At 40.3% G+C, this 13725-nt stretch overlaps 1 protein-coding gene across 8 annotated transcripts in view; it reads left to right on the top strand.

The window, feature by feature from the left end:
- The window catches only part of PAK5 (p21 (RAC1) activated kinase 5), a 322934-nt gene that overhangs the window by 100482 nt on the left and 208727 nt on the right, over positions 1-13725 (top strand). The window contains exon 1 of one of the 8 annotated variants that reach the window (XM_040447688.1): positions 6192-6214. The exons of the other annotated variants lie outside the window; for them this stretch is intronic. The gene's annotated coding sequence lies outside the window, so the exon portion shown is untranslated. Of the gene's footprint in view, positions 1-6191; positions 6215-13725 lie in introns of those variants that run through there. 8 annotated transcript variants of the gene reach the window in all.

Here is a 13725-nt window from a genome sequence, read left to right as displayed (position 1 = left end):
CCTCTTTTGAAGTTTAACCTAAATAGAACCACATACTAAGTACTGTCTTGTGTTGGCTTTTTTCACTCATTATGTTTGTGAGGTTCACAGGCATTTTTTGTGTATGGTTGTAAATCTCTTTCATTGCTTGATAGTGCTCTATTGTCCATTCTGTTGATGAGCATTTGAATAGTAAGCAGTTTTGTTGTGAGTAGTGCTGCAGTGAACATTCCAGTACATATCTTTTAGTGATCGTATGTCTGCATTTCTTTTGGGTATACTGTATAACTGTTCCATTTTTAGTAGAGAATTCTTTCTTGATGTTCTATACCCTATTTCCTCTCAAGCTTTATTGGTCAATATTGAGTCATATGCCTATCTCCTATTTGCAGCAGTCTCTGGAAAAGAAAGTAGTCAGTGATAGGCCATTAAACATTGAACAACCAGCTCTCTGCCTGAAGATTTGGGAAGTGGGGCTGATCTGTAGTATTTTCTAGTTTCCTTGGTGTAAATACTTCCACTGTGGCCAATTTCTAGGTACCTATGTTACATCAACTGGCTTGCAAAGCAGCTCTCCTAACCTAGTACAGGCTGGATCCAGCATATCACTAACTCTCATTTTTACCATTTAAAGTTGAAGTTTGGCTCTGCCAGAAAAAAAAAAAAAAAAAAAAAAAAAAAAAAAAAAAAGGCAGGGGAAGGGTAGAGAAGGTTGTTCTTTATCAAGGATAAATTAATAGAACACCATTCTGTTCCAAAGATTGTTCTTGTAAAATTCTGACTATTGATGAAAACTGGTTTTTATACTAGATTTATGCTGTGATTATATCCCCAAGTTACAGCAGCTCAATACACAAGTCATTTTTCACTCACACCCTGTCCTCAATAGATGAAGCAACCCTCCAGGACTGCTGTTCTCAATGCGTTGATTCAGCAGCCTTGGTGGGTCCTGTGTTAGGACTCTTCATTTAAACACTCAGGCTCCATGGCCATTGGAGCAAAGGAGAGACGTCAAGGTTATGCATGGATGTGTAGGAGCTTCAGCTCAGAAATGACTTGTCACTTCCACTCAGAGGTCATTGGCTAGAACTGGTTACCTGGTCCCTCCACACTGCAAAGGCAGTTGGCAAATGTGGGAGGTCACTTGGGATATTTGACGCACTGTAAATGTCTCTGCCACATAGAGACCATCCAGTCAGGGCCATGTGTTTTTGGTTTTGTTTAAGTCTTCTTTTAATTCATTTCTGTTTATTTCTATTCTTGCTTTTATCTGAATTATTTTAGAAAATAACTGACAGCTGTACTCAAAGAATTATCCCCTAGTAATGCATTTTCTCAACAAATAGAAAAGCAGAGAAACTCTTTATTAAACAATAATAGCATCAGTTATAACGAATATTTTTGATATATGAGTGATGGGCTTTTATGTTGGACTCTATCTCTTGTATGTATAATGCTTAAAGCATAATACTTTGCAAACACCATAGTAATTAATGTAGGCAAGTCATTAGTGGATGCTAAAACCACTGGGTTAAAGGTTGTTGGGCAAGAGAAATATTCACATAGTCTTAAAACTATCATCCACAGGGGCATCTGGGTGGCTCCGTCAGTTAAGTGTCTGACTTTGGCTCAGGTCATGATCTCACAGCTCGTGAGTTCGAGCCCTATGTTGGGCTCTGTGCTGACAGCTCAGAATACGGAGCCTGCTTCAGATTCTGTGTCTCCCTCTTTCTCTGACCCTCCCCCGCTCACACCCTGTCTCTGCTTAAAAAAATAAACATTAAAAAAAAAGTACATCCACAGATGATTTATTGCCTACAACAGGGAAAGATACCATTAAACTGCAGATATTTGGCAGACATTGCTCTTTCCAACTGATCAAATTTAATACTGTCAATAATGGGACGTATTGAAACCATGTACCCCATAAGATGCATTGAGAAAGGATGTAATGTCATCTATGCAGTGTTTATTCCAAAATTTAAGGTAATCACGAGGAAATATATTGGGCAAGCCAAATTGAGGATGATTTTTGAAAAAAATTCAGTTATACTCTTCTAAAATGTCAATGACACAAAAGCCAACACATTGGTATAGATTAAAGGCATCTCAAGAATCTTAGTGATCAAATGCAGTGTGTGGTTCTGGATTGGATTCTGGAAAAGTGAAGCTATAAAGGACATTATTGGGACAATGTGGAGATTTAGATTATAGACTAAACATTAGATAGTAATAGTGTATCAATGTTAAATTTCCCAAATACGATCAATATATTGTGGTTACGTGGGAATATGACTTTGGCCTTAGGAGAAATGTTCTTAATACTCATGAGTAAAGTGTCATATATGCAAATAGCTTTCAAATAATTCCCTGGAAAGTATATATATATATATCAGTATATGTAAGTATGTTTAATTATCTACACAGCATACAGATATACATAGAGTTGGGAGATAGAGACAGGAAGAAAAAGCAAATGTGGCAAAATGTTAGCCTTTGGCTAATGTAGGTGAAGGCTACATATGCATAAATGTTCTATTCTTGCAACTTTTCTACAGTTTTGAAATTTTTCAGAATAAAAAAATTGAGAAAATGCAGTTGATTCCATTTATTCTGCAGTTTTACAACTCAATCCATTCTGTAATATTTTGGGCAAAGTCTTACTGGGATCAACTCCATTGTGTTTAATCTGTATTTGTCTAGTTATCTGGTGAGAATTGAGCTTTAAGAGGAAGGATTCTTAGCAATCAGCGCTCTACCCTGAAGACACGTGGAACAAGGGAAAGATCCCATCCAGAGAAAATCTTATGTGTGTCTGGATTGCTACAGCATCATGACTGGACAGGATTAATTTTCTATGAGAAACAATGACTTCAGGAAGAGTAAAACTAGACATAACTTCCCCCTTTATCACTTCTGTCAGTTTAGTTTTGGTATTACCCAAAACTGGGGGGAAAAATCTTTGTCTAACTCTTGAATAACACTGGTGATACTTGATATGCTTATGTTGTAAGGAAAGCGATTCAGCATAATCTCTGGTGCTAAATGAATAACCTGTGCTTCTGCAACAGGCCCTGTTATTTTGTGGAAAGAGTATCAATGTTGGTTGAATTGATACAGATGATGAACTCAGATAAATATGCATTTTCTCTAAACCATCAAAAACTTGAAATTCTGTGCTGGGAACTTCTGGGAGCATTCTGTGAGAAATAGGCTGATGGATTTCTGGAAGCAACATTGATACTCATCATGTCTTTTAGGAGTCCAAATCCAAAAGTGAGAACAGCAGATTTGTGTGGGATAGTTTTGCTCAGAATTGAAAACAACAGTCATTTTTTGGGTTGTTCCCAGGATGATTGTTGATCAAAGTGATCATTAAACCCTCAATACTGGCACTTCTTGTGAATAGCATGGAGAAATAAATGATGAAGTTTTAAGATGTTTTCATTATTTTGTCATTGCCCTAAAAGTCTGGAATGAGCTTTTTAATCTTCTCTTTTTTCTTTAAAAACATTTTTTTTTTAATGTTTATTTTGAGAGAGAGAGAGAGAGTGCGCATGAGAAAGCGCACAAGTGGGGGAAGAACAGAGAGAGAGGGAGACACAGAATCTGAAGCAGGCTCCAGGCTCTGAGCTGTCCGCACAGAGCCCAGTGCAGGGCCCAGACTCGTGAGTGGCGAGATCATGACCTGAGCTGAAGTCAGACACTGAACAGACTGAGCCACCCACTTCTCTTTTTTCTTATTCTTTACTTTTTTCTTTACTTTTCTTTTCTTTTCTTTCTTTTTTTGTTTCTACTTTTTGAAACACATTTTTTTTTTTAAAAAATATTATTTGTGGTAAATAGGCCTCACAGGGCTGGAATGCTGTGGCTGCCACAGCTTTTCATAAAGCCACACAGCAAGGGCATCCACACTGTTTGATTTAATTACACATATTTAAATACCTTTCACTACAAGCCCAGGATAAAATGAGGTAGGGGCATACCCCTCAGTAGAGTAGCAGTTTATCCCGATGTGAAGTTGTGCACTTACCTAAAAGTTTTATTGACTAAATGGCTCATAGGTGGATGTTGAATAGAGAATGATGTGGTTGTTTCCATAACTTGGCTATTGTTGAAAATGCTGCTATAAATATGGGGGAGGGGAAAGAAAAAAAAAAGTTAGAGAGGCAGGGAGCCAAACCATAAGAGATTCTTAAAAACTGAGAACAAACTGAGGGTTGATGGGGGGTGGGAGGGAGGGGAGGGTGGGTGATGGGCATTGAGGAGGGCACCTGTTGGGATGAGCACTGGGTGTTGTATGGAAACCAATTTGATGATAAATTTCATATTAAAAAAAAAAAAAGAGGATGACATGGTTGGTATATATTGTGACCTGAATGTAACCTTAGGTGCAAAGCTTGAAATAGTCTCTTGATGTTTTATAAGATCCTCTTCTCCAGGATCCAACATTCTGTCACCAGGCAACATTGTCTTCCTGCCTCCAGGGAGTCATTCCCAGGTGTGTTTGAGTGAACGTGGTAACAGCACTCCTTGTGGGCTTCACAAAAGACACCTGCATGGGACTGGAGGTACCTCCCTTCTGGACATTGTTCACTGGTTATGGTCTACACTCAAGGTGCAGCTTTGTGCAGAACAGGTACTCAAATGGAGGTCCATGTGCTGGTGGCATCTTCATCACCTGGGGGCTTGTTTGAGATGCTAGCTCTGGGCCCCACCTACTGACTCAGAATCCTTGGGAGTGGAGCTCAGGAATGTGTTTTTCTTAAATTTATTTATTATTATTATTATTTAATGCTTGTTTTGAGAGAGAGAGAGAGAGAGAGAGAGAGTGTGCGCGCACAAGCATGAGTGGGGGAGGGGCAGAGAGAGAGAGAGGCAGGAAAGCCCAATGTGGGGCTTGAACTCACAAACTGTGAGATCATGACCTGAGCAGAAGTCAGCTACTCAACCGACTGAGCCACCCAGGCGCCCCAGGAATGTGTGTTTCCACAAGTTCTCCTGGATAATTCCATGAAGTCTAACAACCTTAGATTTCCATTAGGTGTGAGATGACAATCAGACATACAGCTTTACACTTCTCTGAAGATAATCTTGATCATTTTTTTACCCTGCAAGTAAAAGTTGTTTCCCAAAACGCAAATGAGTAAACACTTATGTATAAGATATGATAAGAAGTAGATTCTTACAAATGGAAATGCGCTACAAAGTCATTTCCTTAAAACATGGCATTATTAGATGCTTAGCAGTGAAAAGAACAATAGAGGCAAAGCTAGATTTTGCAACATCTAGAGGAACTGTCATACACCAGATTTTTAAAAATTTTATTTCCTTGTAACATTGTAGGACACAATGTTAAGCGTTATCTTCCTCATTGGAATTTTTCTTATAATGGATACTTGCTTTCTCATTAAAAGTTCTTAAGGAGCTAAGCAAAGATTACATTAGTGTGTAACTCCTCAAGGGACTGTTGTGTCTGGAATCACAAAGGGTTCAGTCCCTTTTAGAAAGCAGGCTTTGAACTAAACTCAGTCCTGGAACCTGTTCCTATGTTGATAAAAGCTTCGCTGCCTTTCTCTTTCTTTTCCTTAGACATGGCCTCTGGGCAAGAGTCAAAGCAGACAGTTCATGGATAAGTGAGCCTCTGGACTGGACTGAGGCATTTCTTGTCCTTACCGCGCTGGAGATTTCTCCTGCATGGACAGAACACATTTTCTTTTTTTTTTTTTTTTTTTTTTAATTTTTTTTCAACGTTTATTTATTTTTGGGACAGAGAGAGACAGAGCATGAACAGGGGAGGGGCAGAGAGAGAGGGAGACACAGAATCGGAAACAGGCTCCAGGCTCCGAGCCATCAGCCCAGAGCCTGACGCGGGGCTCGAACTCATGGACCGCGAGATCGTGACCTGGCTGAAGTCGGACGCTTAACCGACTGCGCCACCCAGGCGCCCCAACACATTTTCTTTTGATAAACTGCTATGTTGTTTCTAGTTTGCCCAAATTCAGTAGTGAGCTGGTAAATGTTAGCAACCTGCTGTGCTGGGGTTGGGGAGGTAGTTTGTAGCATTGGCTGATTTTTGTGATGCTAATACTCCCACCATGGCCAATTTCAGGCTAACCAACGTGATGTCACTGGAGTGGAGCTGGGACAACCTGCTGTCACTGTCCCATGCCAGCTGGCCTCAGCATACCACTGCCCAAAGTACATCCTTCCCAGCACTCTGAGATTGAAGAAGGTGGGAATTGAGCTAGCCCTTGGAGGACATGGGTGGGAGCGGGGAGATCACTTTTGGTTCACAGGCTTGGCATGTGGGGAGGGAGACAGATCTCTGGTTTTCAGTAGGTAAGAAAATACATTGCTGTATTTGAGCCAACTGCTTTCCATGCTAATGTACTGGCCCCTGTGTTGGGGAGCTTTAAAATGTTATAATGTTGGATTCTAGGGTGGCTGTGGCAAAAAAAAAAAAAAAAGTTGGATTCTGTGCTTTTGTTAATATGATGAGTTACCACAAAGCATAAGGCTGGGCAGGACCTCACACGGCAGATTTTCAGATAAATGACGTAGCAATCACCCTTTTTCCCAGCCAAGGCTGCAGCAAGAGCAAAAGCCATATGTGAGCACAGTTCTTCATTGTTCTAGAAGGCCGTTAAAAGCATACATTTGCTCTTGTAGGAGAGAATAAAAGAGCCTGAAATCCAAATAAGACTAGGAAATAGCTTCCAGGGGCAACATAATTTCTGAAGCAAGCTCCTCCTCCTCAGAGAATCATGTTCATACACCAAGAACAGCAAATGTGCACATTTACTTTTGTCAGTACCTGAGTAACCAAGGTATTTGGAGAGAAGGGGAAAGGTATTCAAGTAAACGTTTAAAAACAGAGCAGCATGAAGGAAATCAGTAGAACTGGGGATAAGAATTCTCTTAGAAGTCCTGGAATGTGGAAGGTTTGTTTCATATGTTTACACAGTTCTTGAAATAAGGTCATTTTATGAGGGGAGAAAGTGATGAGGCACCTGATCTACAGATTCAAATCCATGTTGAAGTATGACAAAACCCTCTGTTGAATCTCAGAATCTCTGAACTTTGGTATCTCTTCCAAAAAGTCAGAACTTCGCAAACAGAATCAAAGAGGGCAGAGCAAAAAATCTTAATGAGTGTATTGGTGGAATCCAATAACATATCTAGAAGGAAGACAACTCCATATTAGATTTGGTGACATTTAATGTTTATGTTTTTATTTTATATTCACATATTTTTATCCCATCTTGGATAAGGCAGAGCAATAAGTTTGATGAGCAGGAGAAGAATATCACCACACTTTTGTGTTAATGAGTTAAGTTTATGAAGAGTTGAAATGGAACTGTTTGGCAGATTAAAAGGTGTAGAGTGTGTCTAGAAGGTTTGTTTTTTCTGTATTGTAATTTGGGTTCCACCAGATGCAGACCTTGAGAGTGGATTCTGATACAAGTATAATTTCTTGGAAGGAATCCCAGGAAATATCTGGGTGAGTAGGAGTGATGGAAGTGAAAGAAGTCAGTGAAGAGTATATTATCGAGTAAGCTGCCCTTAGGGGAACCTGGTACTCAATCCTGCTGGAGAATTTCAGGAAACAGGGATTGTCCTAAACAAAAAGGCAAGAAAATGGGTGTATTTATTCATCTCACTTTCTGCCATTGGTTGAAGGTGGCTTCTGAGGTCATTAACTATTTGAAATTACTGTCTTGCTTTAGCCTGATAGATGCCCTCTGGGAAGTAAGGGGTTTGCGGTAAGGAGTCTTCACTGTGCAGAGGCAGGACATTCCTTAGTGCATCACTGTCCAAAAAAGTTTAATGCGAGCCACTAATGTCATGTACCTGTGTAATTTAGGGTTTTTTAAGAGCCAGTTGAGTAATAAAAAGACCCAGGTGAAATTAATCGATGTATCTTTTTTAAAAAATTTTTTTAATGTTTATTTATTTTTGAGACAGAGACAGAGCATGAGTGGGGGAGGGTCAGAGAGAGAGGGAGACACAGAATCTGAAGCAGGCTCCAGGCTCTGAGCTGTCAGCACAGAGCCCGACGTGGGGCTCAAACTCACGGACCGTGAGATCATGACCTGAGCCAAAGTCGGACACTTAACCGACTGAGCCACCCAGGCATCCCAATAGATGTATCTTTTATTAAAATTGTTTTTAACTTTGAGAGAGACAGAGATAGCATGAGTGGGGGAGGAATAGAGAGATGGGGAGAGAGAGAGAATCCCAAGCAGGCTCCACACTGTCAGCGCAGAGTCCGACGTGGGGCTCAAATTCAGGAAACTCTGAAACCATGACCTGAGCCAAAACCGAGAGATACTTGGCCAACTGAGCCACCTAGGTGCCCTTTAATATATCTTTTAGACTAGTACATCCAAAACCTTATTTCTACCTGTGCACAACAAGAATTATTGAGCTATTTTACTTTTTGCCCCAGAGTTTTGAAATTTGGTGTGCATTTTCCATTGATGGCATTTCTTATATCTCAACCCACACTACCCACTTTTCAAGTGCTCTGTAGCCACATGGGGCCAGTGACTACTGTATTGAGCAGTACAGTTCTCGGGGAAAGGACCAGTGTTTGAGTTACTGTTAACTGCATTTGGGGGGCATGTGTCCGTTATACTTGGAGTCACCTCCCAAATTAATTCTACCCAGTACACTGGGGAACCAAATATGCAAATTCCATTTTTGGCTCAACTGAGGCTTTACTTTCTCAATTAGATTATGTTCCTTGGATTTCTCAAGATCTAAAACCCAGGAATTGCAGGCTTCTGCTTATGTTACAGAAGTGTTGTGATCTATTGACATTTTGAAGGCTTTAACATTTTTAATGTCTTTGAAAACATACGTCTGCTGTCTCCATTAATCAGTGTAGTTTTACTAGTAAAAATTAGGTGCTCATTTATCTTTTGCTTTCTCCCTCTACCTGCCAAATACTGATAGAGCACCTTCGTTGGGCCATGCACAATTGAGGCCCTCAGACCCTTCAGGAAAGAGACAAAGACTCTACCTCCATGGTGTTCACAGTTTGGTGGGGGAAGACCCAGTAAACAGAACACCATATAAACAAGTTCCATGAAGAACAGGGTCATTTAAAAAAATAATTTATTACTTTAGAATGGTTTAAGGCTCACAGCAAAATTAAAAGGAAAGTACAGAGATGTCCATGTACCTTCTATCCCCACACATGCACAACTGCCCCATCAAATCACCCACCAGAGTGTGTATTTATTACAGTTGGTGAACCTGCATGGACACATTATCATCCAAAGTCCATAGCTGACATTAAGAGGAAGAGGTTTTAGCAAATGGTTTTTGCAGGGTGTTACTCTGCTTTCTCTTGATCAAATGCCATGTGTAAAACTCAGCATGTATAAAAATAAACAAGTTGGATAGTGGGTATTCAAAATCTTCTTAAAAGAGTATTTCTCACTTTTCAGAACTTGTCATCTGAGGGTTCCTTTTACTTAGAGCCTTGATTTAGATTTGTTAATTTACAAGGGGCCTTTAGGGACTTTACTGTAAAATGCGTTGCACTAACTCTGGTTAGGAAGATATTCACACTGCTATATTTTGCCTTTCCTGGTGCCTAGTTTATGGGAATTAAGCATCTGGCTTTCCTAGGGCTGTCAGATGCTGAATCACTGTGCCATCTTTGTGGCGTAAACTTTGTAGGCCTTTGAAAAGTAGCTGCCAGCAGGGCAGGTCAAAGACTTTACATTTCCATATTTCCAGATGAATCCTAGGAGGTATTTGAGTTGCTAATGTGAGCGGGGCTATGGTTTTCTCTATTAATTAAGGTTGTTTTATTCATTGGGTGAAATGTGAAAACATTTAATAATTTAAAGATGATGTTTTCAAGCATAATCAACTTTTGAGGTTGGAGACGCCAAAGAAAAAATGTTAACTCTAAGCATTGGCACTTGGAAAGATTTTACTGCAGCTGATTACATATGCAGGGTATTTCTGGAGTTATGCTAGGAAGATTCTTTCAGTAGGATTTAACTGGCTGAGTATAATAGAGTGTTTTATTACATAATAATTGCCTTTAATGGGTGTGGGCATTTCATTTGGCTATTGGAATCATGCTAATGTAATTCTAATTGAAAAGATTACATTTACTTTTAAACATTTTTAACACATCAGATTGGGTCATTGGATTCAGTATTGAGGATCATACATTTTGTTCTCATAGATCTCATTTTCTAGGGTGTATGGCTTTCCGAAGCTTCTTTAAGTCATTTCCCAGTAGACAAAAGTAGCTATTGGGTTGCTTTCAATACATCTTCTTTCTTAATTTGTCACTGGTTGTGAGCAAAATAGAAAAGGACGCTGGCTATCTTAAGCAAAAAAAAAAAAAAAAAAGACTTCCTGGAAAGAGTGGGATTAAGAGAGTTGATAGAAGCCTTGAGCCTCAAGCTTTGCAAAGAGGCAGGAACCGAGGGGTGCCATAGGGGTGGCTTAGGTTGGGGTTTCTAGAAGCAGAGCCTGAGATGAAGATTCTTGTACAAATGACTTAGGGAATGCTCTCTGAAGAAAACTGTAAGGGAGTGAGGGAAACAGAAAAGGGCCTGAGAAGGTGTCGAGAGGAGAAAAATGAAGGTTCAGCTGAAGTGTAGCCTGAGCTGGCTTCCAGAGGGAGCTCTGGAGCTCATCAGAGAATAGTTCCAACTTGTGGCATAGTGCCAGCTTCTTGTGCTCCTGTATCAGTCAGTCACTGGCTATAGATTGCCTCTAGATGGAGCATAACCTCCCAGGCAATGATGTCTTGGTGAAGTGGTTATCTAGGGAGAGTAGAAACAGATCTAGAGTATTTGCCAATTTCCACGGTGTAAATACTCCCACCACGGCTTCTTTCAGGCTACCAGTGTGAAGTTACTGAATGTACACTTACGGGGAATGTGAGCTGTAGCTTGCACAATAAGCTCTTGTGAGCTAGTATGAGCTGGATGCAGCAGATCACTGTTCCCAGGTATCTCTTGGAGAAGGGCTAGCTGTGTGGTGAGGGCAAGTCTTTGGAGAAAGGGGCAATTATAAGCTGTTAGCAGCCAACACTCACAGCAGCTGGGGATAGGCACACTAGCCCGCTAAAGATCTGAGAAAGATCTAGAGGCTGATACAACATGGGGAACATGGAGAGCCTCACACAGCAGGAACAGGAAGGTCAGCGAGCAGGCCCCTGTTGCTGCTTTCACTGCCTCTTTAGTGATCCAGTCCCTGCCATTGCATTGCTCACTGAAAATGCAAAATCTTGAAAGAAGGTATAAATTGGTCTGCCCAAAGCACATGTCCCCTCTGGTTGTACCAGGAACGTATGAGGAAAGGTGTAGTCCACTGTCCTTCAGTAGTAGAAAGGAAGCATTAACTTCCTGTAAGACCAGACAAGACTTGCGGGAATGATGATTCCCAGAGAGGAGGCTGGGGGAACTCTTCTTGGTGGGCAATGGAGGCTGTGTAGCATCAATGGAAATTTTTACTACGTATGGAGTAGAGGTTGGCATAATTGTAACAAAAGGAACTAACATACCATTTTTTTTACTGAATGCCAATTCTCATTTGCTGGCAACTGTTTTAGCTAGTCCATATATGGTGGCAGAAACCGTTGGTTGCCTGCTTCCCTAGTAAACCTTTCTCTTAAACTTCCTCCTTGATGGCAGAATCCTACTCTCTTTAAAGAAGCTAAAAAATGCCACATAGTGACTTTGCCAGCATCCCTGGCACAGAGGGCATAGGCATATGACCCAATTCTGACCATTGGGTCTTGAGTGGAAGTCTTCAGGGAGTGAACCTTCTGAGAAACATTTTTCCCTTATGTGATAGATGGGTAAAGGGAAACCCCCAACACCTTTTCTTCCTGCTTTGCATGAAGTCATGTGAGAACACAGTGCTTAGAACTGTGGTAGCCATCTTGTGATGAGTGGAAAGCCAAGAAAAGCACAGAAAATCTGACTGGTAACCCTGATGTCGTTCTGGTAGATGAACTCGGAAGCCACCCATTTTTGTTGACATTACTACATGAGATTTTACATATTCTTATTATTTATTCTACTTTTATTTGGAGGTTCATTTATGATATTTTATGTTATTTTACAGTATCCTGTGAGGAATATATTCTTATTTTCATTTCACATAGGGGGAAACTGAGGCAAAAATCATTTAATAACTTGACTGGGGTATGAGAAGAATGCAAACTTTTATGTCTGACTCTAGGATCTGCGCTCTTTCTCTATACCAGACTACTTTCTTAAATATTAACAACACTTTCCACTATGTCCAGTATGATAGAGTCCTCTGTTCATTCTTCTTTTTTTTAACTTTTTATTTTATTTTTATATTTGAAAATTTACATCCAAATTAGTTAGCATATAGTGCAACAATGATTTCAGGAGTAGATTCCTTAGTGGCCTTTACCCACTTAGCCCATCCCCCCTCCCACAACCCCTCCCGTAACCCTCAGTTTGTTCTCCATATTTATGAGTCTCTTCTGTTTTGTCCCCCTCCCTGTTTTTATATTATTTTTGTTTCCCTTCCCTTCTGTTCATCTGTTTTGTCTCTTAAAGTCCTCATATGAGTGAAGTCATATGATATTTGTCTTTCTCTGACTAATTTCACTTAGCATAATACCCTCTAGTTCCATCCACGTAGTTGCAAATGGCAAGATTTCATTCTTTTTGGTTGCCAAGTTATACTCCATTGTATATATATACCACATCTTCTTTATCCATTCATTCATCGGTGGACATTTGGGCTCTTTCCATACTTTGGCTATTGTCAATAGTGCTGCTATAAACATGGGGGTGCATGTGTCCCTTCAAAACAGCACACCTGTATCCCATGGATAAATGCCTAGTAGTGTAATTGTTGAGTCGTAGGGTAGTTCTATTAGTTTTTTGAGGAACCTCCATACTGTTTTCCAGAGTGGCTGCACCAGCTTGCATTCCCAACCTCTGTTCATTCTTTTTCCTGCTTTGTCCTTACCGACCTCCCTGCTGGCTATACATTGAAACCTGAGTTCTCAAGAAAGCAGTCTTGTAGAACTATCAGGCTAAAGGTGAGGATCACATCTCTATAGGAAGAAAACCATCTCTGACAATAGAGAAACAACCCGTGAATATCAAATTCCATTAGAATAGCTCCAAACAAGATCGTGAGCAGCCACTTCCAACTGGGGCCCGGGTCATCTGTGATCTGCACAGAGAAGGTGTACTTCATGGAGGAGAGTGTCCAGTTTTAGGGTGGGGAGGCCTTAACCGCTCAGTACTTCTTAGAATTCATGGTTAAAACGAAAGGAGTACTGGTACATGATGGGAAAGCTCTCACTTACAGAAATAACAGTACTCCCGAATGTCAAACTACTCATACTCCGTGATGCCAGCCTTCTCAATTTTTTTGTACCGAATGCTAAAACCATAACTGCTACCATTTCTTCTTTGAGTTTTGCTTTTAGTTATGTCTTCATTGCAGACTTAAAGTTTTCCCTTTTCCATTTCTATGGTAGTCCTGATTATTTAGTCCCTCTGAGCACATACCCAAATGTGGTATTTAAAAAATAGATAACATTTTGGTGATAGGACAGTTGTTAACATAAAAATGAAAAGACATTAGAGAAAGCATTGTCAGGTGTGTGATACAAACATCTTTGGCTAGAACTTGAGTCACGCAGAGAAAGTATCCAAAGATGGTGTGTGTGTGTGTGTGTGTGTGTGTGTGTGTGTGTGTGTGTGTGTG

Source organism: Herpailurus yagouaroundi, unplaced genomic scaffold (assembly GCF_014898765.1).
Source record: "Herpailurus yagouaroundi ecotype Mexico unplaced genomic scaffold, PumYag 196, whole genome shotgun sequence".
Classification (NCBI taxonomy): Eukaryota; Metazoa; Chordata; class Mammalia; order Carnivora; family Felidae; genus Herpailurus; species Herpailurus yagouaroundi.
Note: the sequence above shows the minus strand (reverse complement) of the source record. Positions and strands in the feature narration are given on the sequence as shown.